Consider the following 14,279-nt stretch of genomic DNA (forward strand, 5'->3'; position numbering starts at 1 on the left):
CTGTCATATATAGTATGTGTGGTTAATGTCCCGCCCCACTCCCCAAAAGGTAAAATCTTGAAAGTATGTACTAAAGTAGAACTCTTCCACTGATTTTTCAAAATGTTATCAGGCAATTTCCAGATAACATTTTTCAAAAATTGTTTCTGCCACTCATGTTGAGGTTTGCCCTTCAGCTTCTTAAGGGATTCAGCCAGGCAACACATTGTGAGAGGAATATAGCTTCTTTACCTTTAAAATGTTATGGATGCTGTGGCTATTGATAGAAAACCTTCTTATCTGGTCTCCAAAGCTGTGCCTCCTCTCTTTCTTTTCACTATGAAGACCCAGTGGATTGCTTACTTAGCATCCACCAGAGGCTATGGATAGGGTGAGCAGTCACTGCAGCCAGAATTTCTCAGTCAAGATCGCATGCAATTATACTCAACATGCAGATCCTTTGGAGCTGAATTGTGCTGGATCCAGCAACTCGCCAGCTGACAGAACCATGTGGGGCTTGGGAGAAGAGCCACTTACACACAGCTAAGAAAGCATTGCAGTAAGTGACTGGGATACTGCAGCAGGCACCGGCTGTTTCCTTGGGTTGGCTAGGGATGGATGCCTTGCAGTTTTGTGGGGAGAGCCAGGCAGGGGCTAGAGGTTGGGCAAGAGGGGCATCATCATCCTGAGCTTTGGGCTTTTCTCCTTGATCTGAATTTGGGGAAGGAACTGAGCTGAGGTTCAGAGTGCCTTGGGCATCTCCAGCTATATTTTCCTGTGTATTGCAGAGGAAGGGTTGCGCTGGCTGGTCCTGCTCTGAACAAGAACTGTTAGGTCTGTAGCTCTCTCCGGTTATTTCTCTTAGTCTCTGGCAGTTAACTCTGTGTGTGTGTGTGTGTGTGTGTGTGTGTGTGTGTGTATGTATGTATGTGTCCGCGTGTGTGCATGCACATGTGCATGTGCAGAATGGTTGTTTGCTGTGATAAAATGACCGGACTGCCCACTGATACTGATTATTTACTATGTGTTATATTTCGTTGCAAACTATTTTTCATACCAGTAGTCTGGCACTGAAAGTGCCTGTACACTGCAAATGAAAAGCAGCAGGCGTCTAGCTTAGCTGTCTGTAGTATGAATAACTAGGTATAAGTGCTGGACAGGTAACAAACAGTATATGTACTCACTTGGCTAAACCAGGATCAGGTTTCACTTTCTACTTTCTGTGGGAAGGGGTCTGGGCTGCCACTGTGGTAGCCCTTGTTCTAAGGGTTAAATAAATAAGCACTTTTTTGCACCAATTCTGTATTCTGACACTTTAGTAAGCTGTTCTGACTGGGCACTTTAGAAACACAGATGGAACTTTGTGAAAGCTCTCGTTTATTTGTGATGAACCTACGGCACTTGAAATTTGTCCTGTGACAAACACTAGATTACTCCCTTTGGAAAATCTGTAGACTTTGCTTAGTTTTCTGAATGTAGTTCCTCCTTGCCCCTTCCCCAATATAAATGACTTCATCTTCTAAAACAGTTTTCAAGGTGCTAGGAGGGCTGGTGGTCTATTGCATTTGCATAGTGGATGTGGGCTAGAAATGTGGACAGCTTTCATTGACTTGGCTAACCACTGGCTTTGGTGATTTTGATATGGCTGCCATTTTGGGTTTGCAAGCATGGAAGTGGGGAAAAAAGTTGAATATTTTTCTGAGTCCAGTAGAGGTTATGAAATTTTTCTTACTTTATTACTTTTTATAACATCAGGCAGGGTTTCTTTGTTTTTTCCAGTGTTCCCACTGAAGGTCACAATTGTTTTAGCTTTTGCGATAAACTTAAAGTGAATAGTACAATTTGTATCATTGTATTCTCCCTAAATTAAAAGTTCTTTCAGTTGAAAGCCTATTCTTACCTTGTAATCTACCCAGAACCTATTCATCTTGATTCAAATTCTGTGTGTGGGAAAGTTCATGTGGGAGAATGATTTTAGACTTCTTTTGCCGGACCCTAGAAGGCAAAGTTAGGATCAGTAGGTTGATAGAATTATTGCTTCTGATCTGAGGGGGGACTCTTGTAATTTAGGCACAACCCATAAGTAATCTGGAGGGTATGTGGGAGAGCGAGTCCCTGGGGAACACAACCTTTTTCTCCCACTTTTGTAGGATAATTTTACTTTTGCCAGGTTTACATTTGCTAGCAAAACAATAGTAATATCTCATATTCAAGTAAGGTTTGACAATTATGAAATACTCCACCAACGTGCTCTCATTTTATTCTCACCAACACCTTGGGATACAGGCAGAAATAGATGACTAACTCCACTTTACAAATAAGAAAACTGAGGCGTGGGAACCTTAGGTAACTTGCCCAAAGTCGCACAGCTACTAAGTGCCCAAGAATGAGGAGTTGAACCCAAGTCTTCAGATTCCTGGGCCAACGTTCTTCCCACTGCACCAAACAAACTAACCAGTGATGGGCTCCAGTTCAATGTTAGCAAATCGTTCTGTTTTTAATTTGAGCAAAGATTTACTATAGTGTTAGCTTTATTGGATTCTATTGTTGGAGATTTTTTTTCTTATGTTCCTGCTCTTCCTCCTCCCCCCCCCACCTCATTTTTTTTTTCTTTCTCATTTAAGCAGTCATTGGAAAGCCATCAGAAAGTGATTTGTTAGTCCTTCTGGAAAATTCGCTTAAGGTCTGGAACATCATAAGTTTAAAAATCGAGTAGCCATGAATATGATTTATCATCTTAGTTTTGATTAAAGCTGTTTGTAAAGCTGTCTTAGGAAACTTATTCAAGACATAGGATCTCATGGAACAAACAGAGGATGGGGAAACATACACAGGACAAGATTATGCTGGGAACTGACTGCAGAGCAAAGGAAGTTTTATTTGGTCTGATATGAAAAATTTGGTTAAACCTTTTCATTATTTTTAGTGGTACCTGAATCAGTATTGACTTATATGAACTGCAAATTCACCAATCATGATTGCTAATTCAGTTCTAATTATTACCTTTATGTGATTATATATAGGATCAGAAATTTAGAGCTAGAAATGACTCTAGAGATCATTTCACCCACATACCTGTTCCACCCCCTCATTTTACAAATTTGGAAACCCAATATCCAAGAGAAAGCAACTGGCAGATCATGGATTTAAACGAAAGTCCTCTGGCCCCCAGTTCAGCCACCTTTCCACTGTACCACTTTGTGTTCTAAGAGAGACGCAGAACAGAGCGGGCTGACCTGGGATTCAGGAGGAACTGGGTTCAAACCCTGTCTCTGATCCATACCAGCTTTGTGACCATGGGCAGATGACCTAACCTCTCTGTGCTCCCAGGCCACTCTCTAATATAAATTACAAAATGATTTGTAGATCTGCATAAGTAGAATTTCCTGTGCCAATGAAATCACAAGATCTTAGGTCTGAGCCAAAAAAAAATGTGTGTGTATAAATGTAAGTGTATACATACATTTAAATATATGGACATCATCTATGATATCTTTGGTGGAGGGAATTCCCAATGTGGATCTTCCTTTACTGAGAAGTTAAATGACACATACAGCAGGTGTGTGTGTCAGAGGCAGGACTGAACTCAGGTTTTCTGGACTTTAAGACAGGCTCTTTATCCAATATCCCATGCTGCCTTGTGTATGTTGGGCTGAACCTGAGATTTCATTGGTGTGAGGAGATGCCTTCTATTAAGGGAGGTTTGCAACAGTTTTACAATTTACAGTCTTGGAGAGTTGCCCAGGGTACTGAGAAGTGAAATATAACTTGCTCAGAGTCATGCAGTCATGAAGTCATATCATTTGTATATCATTAAATATGCAAAAGGACAGCTAGGTGCTGCAGTGGATACAGCTCCAGGCCTGGAGTCAGGAAGACTCATCTTCCTGGGTTCAAGTCTGGCCTCAGATGCTTACTAGTTGTGTGACCCTGAGCCAGTCACTTAACCCCAATTGCCTCAGTTTCCTCATCTGTAAAATGAACTGGAAAAGGAAATGGCAAAACTACTTCAGCATCTCTGCCAAGAAAACCCCAAATGAGGTTGCAGAGAGTTGGACACGACTGAAATGCCCAAACAACAATACAACATGCAAAGGCCATAATTCAGTAGGTAAAATAGTGAGTTTAGACAGGATGTAAATTTTTATCATCTGTAGATAATGAAAACTGACTTTTCTCTGAGATCAAAATACAGCAGATCATGGCATATTCCTGTCACTTGGGCTTTAAAGGAAGGAACACAAAATGTACAAACTTACAATTATGAAAAAAATAAACATTGCCAGCTTTAACCTCAATTGTTTAGAAAAAGTGACATTGATCAAAGCAAACTAAGTCACAGACAGAATAATTGCAAATAAAAGAGTGTATGTACATCCCCGGGGCGTTTTGGCAATGTTAATAGAAAGAGACATTCCCTTTGAACATGCTGGCTCTTCTTGCTCCCAGTCTATCTCCAAGCAAGTCTATCTCTAGTATCAAACATTCAGGCAATACAAAGAACAATTAAATCCATAGGAGCCGTATGTTTGCAAAGTAATGGTCAAGTTTAATATTATTTTCATGGCTAAAATTGAAACTGGGGACACTGCAGTCATCAAGAAGAATGAGTTTGAGTTCATCTGCCCTACCATAATAAAGAGAACACTATTTATAAAATTGTCATTCTTCCAAGAATCTGTGCTTAATTATTCTTATAAGAATTTGGGACCAATGAAGTAGAGTAATGCCTTATTTTTCTCTTGATTGAGGAATGAGCTGCTGTATGTGAGTGAATGTTCTAGATAACTGAAGTATATGTGACAAAACAGGTGGGTTTTTTAAGTGTTTTACAGTAGAAATTTTCTTTAAAATGCTACATAATTCCTTGACTTCTTAACATTAGCAATGAACATATATACATATATATACATACATATATGTGTGTATATATGTTGACTCAAGGGATATCATCATACATAAGCTACAGTAGGGAAAGGACTGGATTTGAAGTCAGAGAATAAAGGTTCAAATCCTGACTCCTACCTGGCCTGAGTGACAATGGACATATCATCTTACTTCTCTGTGTGTTAGTTTGCTCATGTAGAAAATGTGGGAAGGGGCAGCTAGGTGATGCAGTGCATAAAGCACTGGCCCTGGATTCAGGAAGACCCGAGTTCAAATCCGGACTCAAACACTTGATACCTACTATCTATGTGACCCTGGGAAAGTCACTTAACCCTCATTGCCCTGCCCCCCCAATTGAGGGGATGGACTTCTTTGTCTTCTGTTCTACAAAAAAAGAAAAGCAATTTGATGAATTCTAAATTTTACATAATATCACACTGTACCACATTAATATGAATTCTTCTGATAGTTAATAAATGTCAAGCACAGTACCCTCTATATTGAATAGGTGCTGTACTATATAGCACAGCGTACAATGTCTTCAGAGCTCATTGACCAGTCTGTGTAGGGTTATTTGCCCCCTACCCATAAGTTTTTTCAAGTTCTTTTTGTTTACATGTTAAAAAAAGAATAATTCTCCCATCTCTTCCTTCTCTTTGAGGCTATCATTTGCTTCTAGCTTCTTTTGGAATATATTAAACATCCTCAAATGTTTCCTTTCCCAATTATCTTGTGGATAGGAAATCTGTTGTTTGTTAAAAACTGTATCCAAAACAAAAGCAAATAGGCTCTGAGGGAGCTCCCCTATGGGAAAAAGACCTAAGATTTTATGCAAGGAATCTATAACATCTCTGTTGGCTACTTTAGGGGCCTTTTTTTTGCTTATTTCCTGGCTCTTGATTGCTTTGAACAATTAAAGTTACTTGTCTTATAAGTGGTCTTTGAATATATGCAGAAACTCAAAATACTACTTTGTTACAAAAGGTGAGTTAAACATCTTTTCTTTTCAGTTATTGAAAAATCAGAAACATTTTTTGGGGGAGGACAAAAAGCCATGTATGTATGTATACATACATACATATTTTTGTTATTATTGTTCAGGCATTTTAGTCCTATCTAACTCTTCATGACTCCATATGGGGTTTTCTTGGCAAGGATACTAGAATGGTTTGCCATTTTCCTCTCCAACACATTTTACAGGGTTGAGTGACTTGCCCAAGGTCACACAGCTAGTAAATCTCTGAGGCCAGATTTGAATTCAGGTTTTCCTGATTCCAGGTCTGGCACTCTATACACTCTGCCACCTAGCTGCCCCCTACATAGACATACATACATATATACATACTTACATATACACAGTGGATAGGTAGGATAGATAGGTAAGTACGTAGGTGGGTAGGTAGGTAGTGTAACGATTGGAATGACGCCACCTGCTGGAGACTTACTGTAGAAGAGTTCTGCCCATGAAGCAAAGGTCTTTGAGGGCAAGACCAGGAGTCTTTTCTTTGGCGTGACGCGGGCTAGTGGGAGGAGGAAGGAAGAGACTGGCGCTCGGTCTCACGCTCTTTCCTGAGGACGCTGGTGGAGAGGGGAGCTAGAAATGCGCTCTCCCTTTAATAGATAGGAATCTAGGCCTTTCTCTCTCTCTTTACCAAATTCTTATTCTCCTTAATAAATGCTTAAAAGTCTAACTCTTGCTAAAGCTTATAATTTATTGGCGACCACTCATTAGATATTTTAGACAGTTTAGCTAGAATTTTAGCCCTTAACAGTAGGTAGGTAGGTAGGTAGGTAGATAGATAGATAGATAGATAGATAGATAGATAGATAGATAGATAGATAGATAGATAGATAGATGGATGGATAGATAGATAGATAGACAGACAGATAGCTTAATAGATAGATAAATAGATAGATGGATCATTGATAGATATTAAGTGTTGGTATTATGGTATAGGATTGATAATCTCTTTTAAGTATGATCACGTTTAATGCACTTCTTATGTTCGTTATTATTTCTGGGAATGGGATTTGATTGGTATTGTTTCAATATATCATGCCATCAAGAGCAACAATATAATGGGACACCACTATATTCTGTAATGGCTCATGACCTATAGAGAAGATTAGGATTTAATAGTTGCCTCAGAAAAGGAGGAAACAGAAAACACCTAATAATAAAGGTGATGCACAAGGAGAACTGGGTTGATAGCACTTGGCTTCATTTTTCCTCTCAAAGGATGACAATCCAATTATAAACCTATTTTACTAGATGATATTTGGAAAGAATTCTCTTCTTCCCAGTGTTAATTTATAGTGTTTGGCAAATTAACCATTCTGACTGAACTTAAATGGAATCTCTAAATTTCTAGTGTTTTTAAACATTGATACAGTAATAGTCAATGATGGTAACAGCGTTTAATTAAATAATCCCCATATTCCTTAAAAAAAAAAAGATCAAAATTGACATGCATCATATTAGTCCAAACATGGGTCCCACTTTTCCTCCCTACATCTGATCTAGGTGACGCTTATAATAAGTGTTATTTTTTAAATGTATATCAATACTTTTTTTTCAAAGAGATGTGATTTTATGGGTGTGGACAATATTTGGAGCAATAGGGCACATTGGGCTTTATAGTTATAAGGGACTTTTATAAATATCATCTCATTTCTTTACAACCTTTGAGGGAAGTTGTATGAGAATTCTTATCCTGATTTTTCAGACAAAGAAAATGAAACTCAAAAAGGACAAGTCACTTAGAGGTAGAGTTAGGGCATGACTTTCAACTCCAGGTACAATGCTTTCTCCATTTCATGATAACTAACTTTCTTGTATCATTCTTCTATCTATCACTGTCTTTTTAATATTCTGATCCTAAAATTGTCAGGGGATAGTCAGCCCTCAAGGAACTACCCTTGGCAAATGTAGGTAATATCTTTATCGCTGCTTCTAAAATAACAGTGACAAAGACAATCAGTTTAAAAAAACGTTCATCAGAAGCTATTTCTCCCCAAATTTATTTACTTTTAGTTATTTATCTCATTTAAATGCAGAGAGGGGTAGCATAAAACCAAAACTTCTTAGGGGAAAGATAAGAGTAAGAAGACGTGTTCTTCTGGGGCAAGGGAGATGATTTGTAAATGGTTGAATATGGTGTTTACATTTAGTATTTCACTTCTTTTCAAAGTTCAGGTTTCACGAACCTGACTTCTCTTCATTTCAGAGGGAGAAGGATCAGGCAGCCACTGAAGACCCAGTTATTATACTGTCATTTCATAAATTTGGAGGTGTTTTAAGATCAAGTCATTCTCCCCTTTTCCAATCCAAGTTACAATCAAACCTTTAAGATACCCCTTTAACATAATCCTTTGTTTTCCCTGGCAAAGTCAGTAAATGTTCCTCTGAATGAATCCTTTCTTGGAAGTATAATTGCTGTTTCCAGTGTGCGGGGCTTTGGGGTGGGGGAGGTTTGAATGAGGAGAGAAATGTGTTGTTAGAGGGAAGAATTTCTCAGGAAAGTAATTCAGGGAAAACTTGTAAAAATAAAAAGATATCTCAAAATGTAAATGGGAAAGGGAAAGTGGAAGAAAAATAATCTGGGAACATAGGTTTTTCATCTGAAAAATTAGATGGTGGGATTAGATGGTCTCCGAGGTCCCTTTCAGCAGTAACATTCTATGATTTATAGATCCATTGAAGGGCTAGGCTGAGCACTCTCTTGGCAAGCTGTTAAACAGAGCTTATGCATGATTGCAAACTCGTCAACCTTAAGATAAATACAACGTTGGGGGTTATTTCTGCTCATACTCAAGGCTAGCCCTAAACAAAGTAGTGAAGCATATGAAGCTTGGTTTTGGTGGCAGTATTTTGACCTCTTTGTAACTTTGTGGGGGCCTCTTCCCACTTCCCTTCCTCTTACACTGGTATCCCTCCTGAGAAGGAGAAAAGGACCTAATTCTGGGTTTTGTTATTGTTATTGCTGTTCAATAATGTCCAACAATGTGTGACCCCATTTGGGCTTTTCCTGGCAAAAAGACTGTGGTGGTTTGCCATTTACTTTGCCAGCTCATTTTACAGATGAGGAAACTGAGGCAAATAGGGTTAAATGACTTGCCCAGGGTCACACAGCTAGTAAGTATCTGAGGCCAGACTCGAACTCAGGAAGATGAGTCTTCCTGACTCCATGCCAGGTACTCTTACCACTGTGCCATCTAGCTGCCCCTGATTCTATTTAGTCACTAGCAGTTTAGTGTGAAATAGTTCAATGTAAACTCCTCTTAGAAGTACTTGCATCTTAAAAGGAAATAGAATTAAAAAAATGAATCAATACAATTCATACAGTTTCATACAATTCAGACACTATGGTATCTAAACTAGGGAAATATGTGGGATTAGTGTTAATACCTACTCTATTACCACCAACTCCTATAATAAAGGAATCTAGCCCTTACTAAGCTATCAGGATGTATAGATATTGAAGAGGGGAGTGACATACAATTTGCTGAGGAAATGAAAAGTTTTGCATATGAAGATCTCATGCATACTCCATACATAAGGAAAGGAAAGTAAGAAGCCAGGGGGTACAGTGGATACAATAATGAGCCTAAAATCAGAAAAACGTGAGTACAAATCCAGTCTTGGACACTTACTAGTTATATGACTTGAATAAGTCACTTTACTTCTGTTGGCTTCAGTTTCCTCATATGTAAAATGGGAATAATAATGGCACCTGCCATCCTGGGGTTATTGTAAGGATCAAATGAGATAATATTTGTTAAGTGTTTAGTACTGTGACAGGCACATAGTAAGTGCTATATAAATATTAGTTATTATTATTGTTGCTATTATTATTATTTTTAAATGACAATAAACTATCCATAAAGTAGATGATCAAAACATTCTGGATCAGCGCCAACAATGGCATTGTTAAGGAACCATCCTGAGAGGATTATGGGAAAAGCATAAGGGCTAAATGGTGATGACAAAGGAAAAAGAGAAACATTCTAAGCAAAAAGGAGACAAAAGAAAATGGGCTTCCGGTGAGTCAAAGCATGATGTATGGGAAAGTTCACTGGCCTGGGAGTCAGGAAGCTGTTCTATTAATTAATTCTTGCCAATTAATATCACTTGCTAAAGTGATTTTCCTAAAAGGCAAGTCTGATTGGTATCCCTCTCCTAATTAATAAACTCCAGTGACTCCCTATTGCATTCAGCCAAAATTCCAATAATCTTACCACAAATACTTAGCACAGTGCTTGGCTCATAGTAAACACTTAATAAATGCTTCTTGACTGTTCAACTTATACTCCTCAGGCCTCAGTTTCCCCATATGTAAAATGAGCTTAAATTCAATAACCTCTAAGGTCCCTTCCCAAACATTCTATTAGATTATAACCCAGGCGTCCATAGAGTTCTAAAATTCAGGAATTCTAGGAAAAATATTAAAAATATTGGCATCCTGGTAATAATTAATGCTGTAGCATTCTGAAAGGATGAATGAATCCTCTTATGTGTCTAATTACTAGTAGGAGGCAACTAGAAAATGGGGTAGATCAAGACTTATTTTTTCCTCTAGCTCTCTTACTTTATTTTCAAAATCCTTTTTGAGCACTTCTATGGCCTGAGACTAATTCATATTTTTCTTGGAAGCTTTGGATGTAGGAGCTTTGACTTTGTTATCTTCTGAGGGTGTATTTTGATCTTCCTTGTCACCACAGAAACATTCTTTGGTCAGAATGTTTTTCTGTTTTCTCATTTTCCAGGCTATTTCTTGACTTTTAACTCTTTGTTAAAGTGGGGCACTGCTTCCAGAAGAGAAGGCACACTGTCCCAAGCTTCAGGGGTTTTGTACAGCTATTTTCAGAGATCCTTCTAGGAATTTGTAAGTTTTCAGTTCTTTCAAAGTGGTACGATTTAAGGAGAAGTATGTTTACTATTCTTCTGGCCCATGCTCTGTTCTGAAAGCAACCACAGTCTGGATTTTCTGCCCTGGAACTATGAACAGAGTCTCATTCCACTGTTGCTGACAGCTCTTGTGTGCTTGTGCTCCTCTCCTGCCTAGGACTGTCACCCAAGACTGTGACCTGGGTCTGAGTATGGGCAAAACAACTGAGTCCCGCATTGGTGTTAGCAAACAGACCCCTGTAATCTCCTTCTAGCCAACTGTTTGGCCCCCTTACTGTCTGTGGGCTGAGAGTTCCAGAAGCAGTTGCCACCACTGCTGATTCAAACACTCCACGACCTACTCCTGGTTTGCTGTGTCTGCCTCTGCACAGCCTATGCTAGACTGTGCTCTACTCTCACCCTAGTACAAGAGACCTTTCCTGCCCACCTTCTAAGTTGTCTTTGGCTGGAAAAATATTTCACTCTGTCCTTTTGTGGGTTCTGCTGCTCTAGCAATTGTCTTATGGTATTATTTGAAGGTATTTGGAGGGGTCTTGTGGAGAGCTCAGGCAAGTCACTGCCTTTCCTCCGCCATCTTGGCTCTGCCTCCCCATTGTTTCCCTAAGATTCTAGAAACTTGTCTTATGTGGAAATTCTAAAGGCCAGTTTTCTTTCTCCCAGATGAATTTTCAAGGATCGAGTACAACGTGGTATGGTATCTATCATCCAGGTCTCATTGTTCTCTTTACTCCAATCCTTCCTGTTAGGCTCATTTCAGATTAACATAGGACCTATTTGAAAGCATTAGAATCCACTGTGGATCATTTTGTATACTTGTGGAGAAGCACATTTTGTCTCCTTAAGAGAACCAAGGAGACAATTGCCCCAGAACATGTTACTTTCTGGTTGTTGGTCTCTTCTGTGTTGCATTAATTAATATATTGCAGGGGCTGTAATATCTACTGTATGGATATTATAGGGTTTATAGCTAGAATGGACCTTAGAGGTTATCTTGTCCTAAAATCATAGATTTAAGGCTGGAAGGGGTCTTATAGGTTTGTGGTTCAACCCTCTCACTTTACATATGAAGAAGCTGAGGCCTAAAGAGGTCTAATAATTTCCCTGAGGGTCAATTATTTCCCCTAGCAAGTAGGAGAGTCAGAATTTGAACCAAGGCACTCTCATTCCAAATTCAGAACTCTTTCCACTACACTATGCTCTACTATCCATCTAATCTGACCACTTTATAGAGAGAGAAATTAAGTCCTAGAGAGGAGTTGAATGACAGTGGATAGAGCTCCAGGACTAAAGTCAGAAAGACCTGAATTCAAATTCGGCTTCATACACTTATTGCTATGTGACCCTGGGCAAGTCACTCTACCCTGTTTATCTGTTTCCTGTTCTGTAAAATGATCTGGAAAAGGAAATGGTAAACCACTACTCCAGTATCTTTGCCAAGAAGATGATAAATGGGGTCATAGAGTTAGACATGACTGAAACAAGTGAACATCAGAAAGAGAGAAGTGACTTACCCAAGGTCATGTGGAAAATAGGTAGCACCACATGAGGGGATTAGATGTTGCCTGGAGCAATGATTTGATTTTAAAATACTCTTCAGGGAACAAAATACCATGTGATTTGAATGGTGGTGTGTCATGGTGGATGGAGAAAGTTGTCTTGGGTGTCAAGAAGACCTGGAATGATGTATGATTATAGAAAAAGATTCTCATTTTCCTCCTTTGTGAATTGAAGAAAATAACACCTGTGGTAATTCCTTCACAGGGTTGCTGTGAGGCTCAAATGGAAAAAAAAAACTATAATTCATAATATAAATGTCTAGAGGGAGCCTAGACCTATGATTTCACTTATTTAGGAAACTCCTTCGACCAGTGTTGGTTGACACCTTCTTTGCAATTTAGAGCCTGAAGAGGGTTGCCTTGATTGAACATTAAGAGGTAAAAATGGGGGCAGCTAGGTGCCCCAGTGGATAAAGCACTGGCTCTGGATTCAGGAGGACTTGAGTTCAAATATGGCCTCAAACACTTGATACTTACTAGCTGTGTGACCCTGGGCAAGTCACTTAACCCTGATTGCCCTGCCCCCCCCCCCAAAAAAAGAGGTGAAAATGACTTGCCCGAGGTTACAAAGCTGATATGTTTCAGAAGCAAGCCATGAACTCAGGTCTTCCTGGCTCTCAGGGCAGCTCTGTATTCATTACCTTACGTAAATATATGTTACTAGTACAATTATGACATAATAACATAATAATTGCTATTATCCTCTAAACATTTATATATTTATTATGTTTTGCACTGTCTTGTGATAGCACTGATTTAAGGAACTCCCCTTGTGTAAATCCCTTCATCAGTGCAAAGCAGTTTTGGACAATTGCCTGGGGTTAAATGATTTACCCCAAACTAGTATTTGATAAAAAGAACTTGAAATCACATTTTCCTGTTTCCAAGGCAAATTTTCTATCCACTGTACCAAATTGTCTTTTACAATTTATAAAATATTTTAAAGCATAAATATTATTTAACCTACAAATCAGATGTGATCAACTAATTACTCGACATTGCTAGAAAATGGTGGCAAATCCCCATGAAAGAATCTTTAAGACAGATGCTGAACCTTTTTTGTGTCTTGGTCCCCTTTGGAAGTAAGTCTGGTAAAACCTATGGACCCCTTCTTGGAAGTTTTTAAATGTATAAAATAAAATACATGGGATTACAATAGAAACCATTATATTGGGATACAGTTATCAAAATATGGTTTAAACTAATATGGTTTAGGCTAATAGCTCCTGCTTCATAAGAATATGAACAGGATTAGAGTAAATACAGCTAAAAGCAGACAAACCTTTCCAAGAAATCTGTGTGAAAGATTAGTTAGTAAAGACAAGTTCCAGAGAGCACTTTCTCCATTCTGTGGCATTTGTTACTTCCTATGAGCCTTTCTGAAGGTCAATTTCTTAATCTGTAAAACTGGAGTGAGTAGATTAGATAATTTCTACAGTGCCTGCTATCTCTAAGACTCTAGGTCTGAAACTATGAAGAAAGTCAACCTGATTTCCATTTCAGGGTGGAAGTTTGCATCACCCAGAGTAGGAGGGAATGAGAATGATCTCATCTGATTCAGCATCTGAGCAACAGTGGCGGGGACCCTGGGGTGATCTGAGCTAGATGAATGATATCAGCTCTGAATTTGTCCTTGATTTAATATGAAACATGCTCTACACCAAAAGTCTAATTTCTTTTATTCCAGCTCATGCAGCCAATCAAACTAACTCCAACACTCTCTATACTTTCTCTCAGGACCAGGTAGGAAGCAAATCCCTTTATTGATAAGAAATGTTCATCTTTGCAGTTGATATTTCCTTGTAGTCTCCTGTTCTTATCTTACCCCACTCCCACCTATCCAATCCTCCCCACCTCCCCCAAAACCTACAAGGTCAGTTAATTGGCATTGGCATTTGGTGACAAGCCAAGTAGCACTGTCTACTGCATCCTAAAGTGAAAGGATAAAG

At 38.9% G+C, this 14,279-nt stretch overlaps 1 protein-coding gene across 5 annotated transcripts in view; it reads left to right on the forward strand.

Annotated features, from left to right (window-relative positions):
• Nucleotides 1–289: 289 nt before the first annotated feature.
• The window catches only part of CTXND1 (cortexin domain containing 1), a 101,890-nt gene continuing 87,900 nt past the window's right edge, over nucleotides 290–14,279 (forward strand). For 2 of the 5 annotated variants that reach the window (XM_043990052.1, XM_043990055.1), the window contains exon 1: nucleotides 549–813. The gene's annotated coding sequence lies outside the window, so the exon portion shown is untranslated. The other 3 variants (XM_043990054.1, XM_043990051.1, XM_043990053.1) reach the window with 3 other exon arrangements.

The sequence above is a fragment of the Dromiciops gliroides genome, chromosome 2, assembly GCF_019393635.1.
Source record: "Dromiciops gliroides isolate mDroGli1 chromosome 2, mDroGli1.pri, whole genome shotgun sequence".
In the NCBI taxonomy this organism is placed as follows: domain Eukaryota; kingdom Metazoa; phylum Chordata; class Mammalia; order Microbiotheria; family Microbiotheriidae; genus Dromiciops; species Dromiciops gliroides.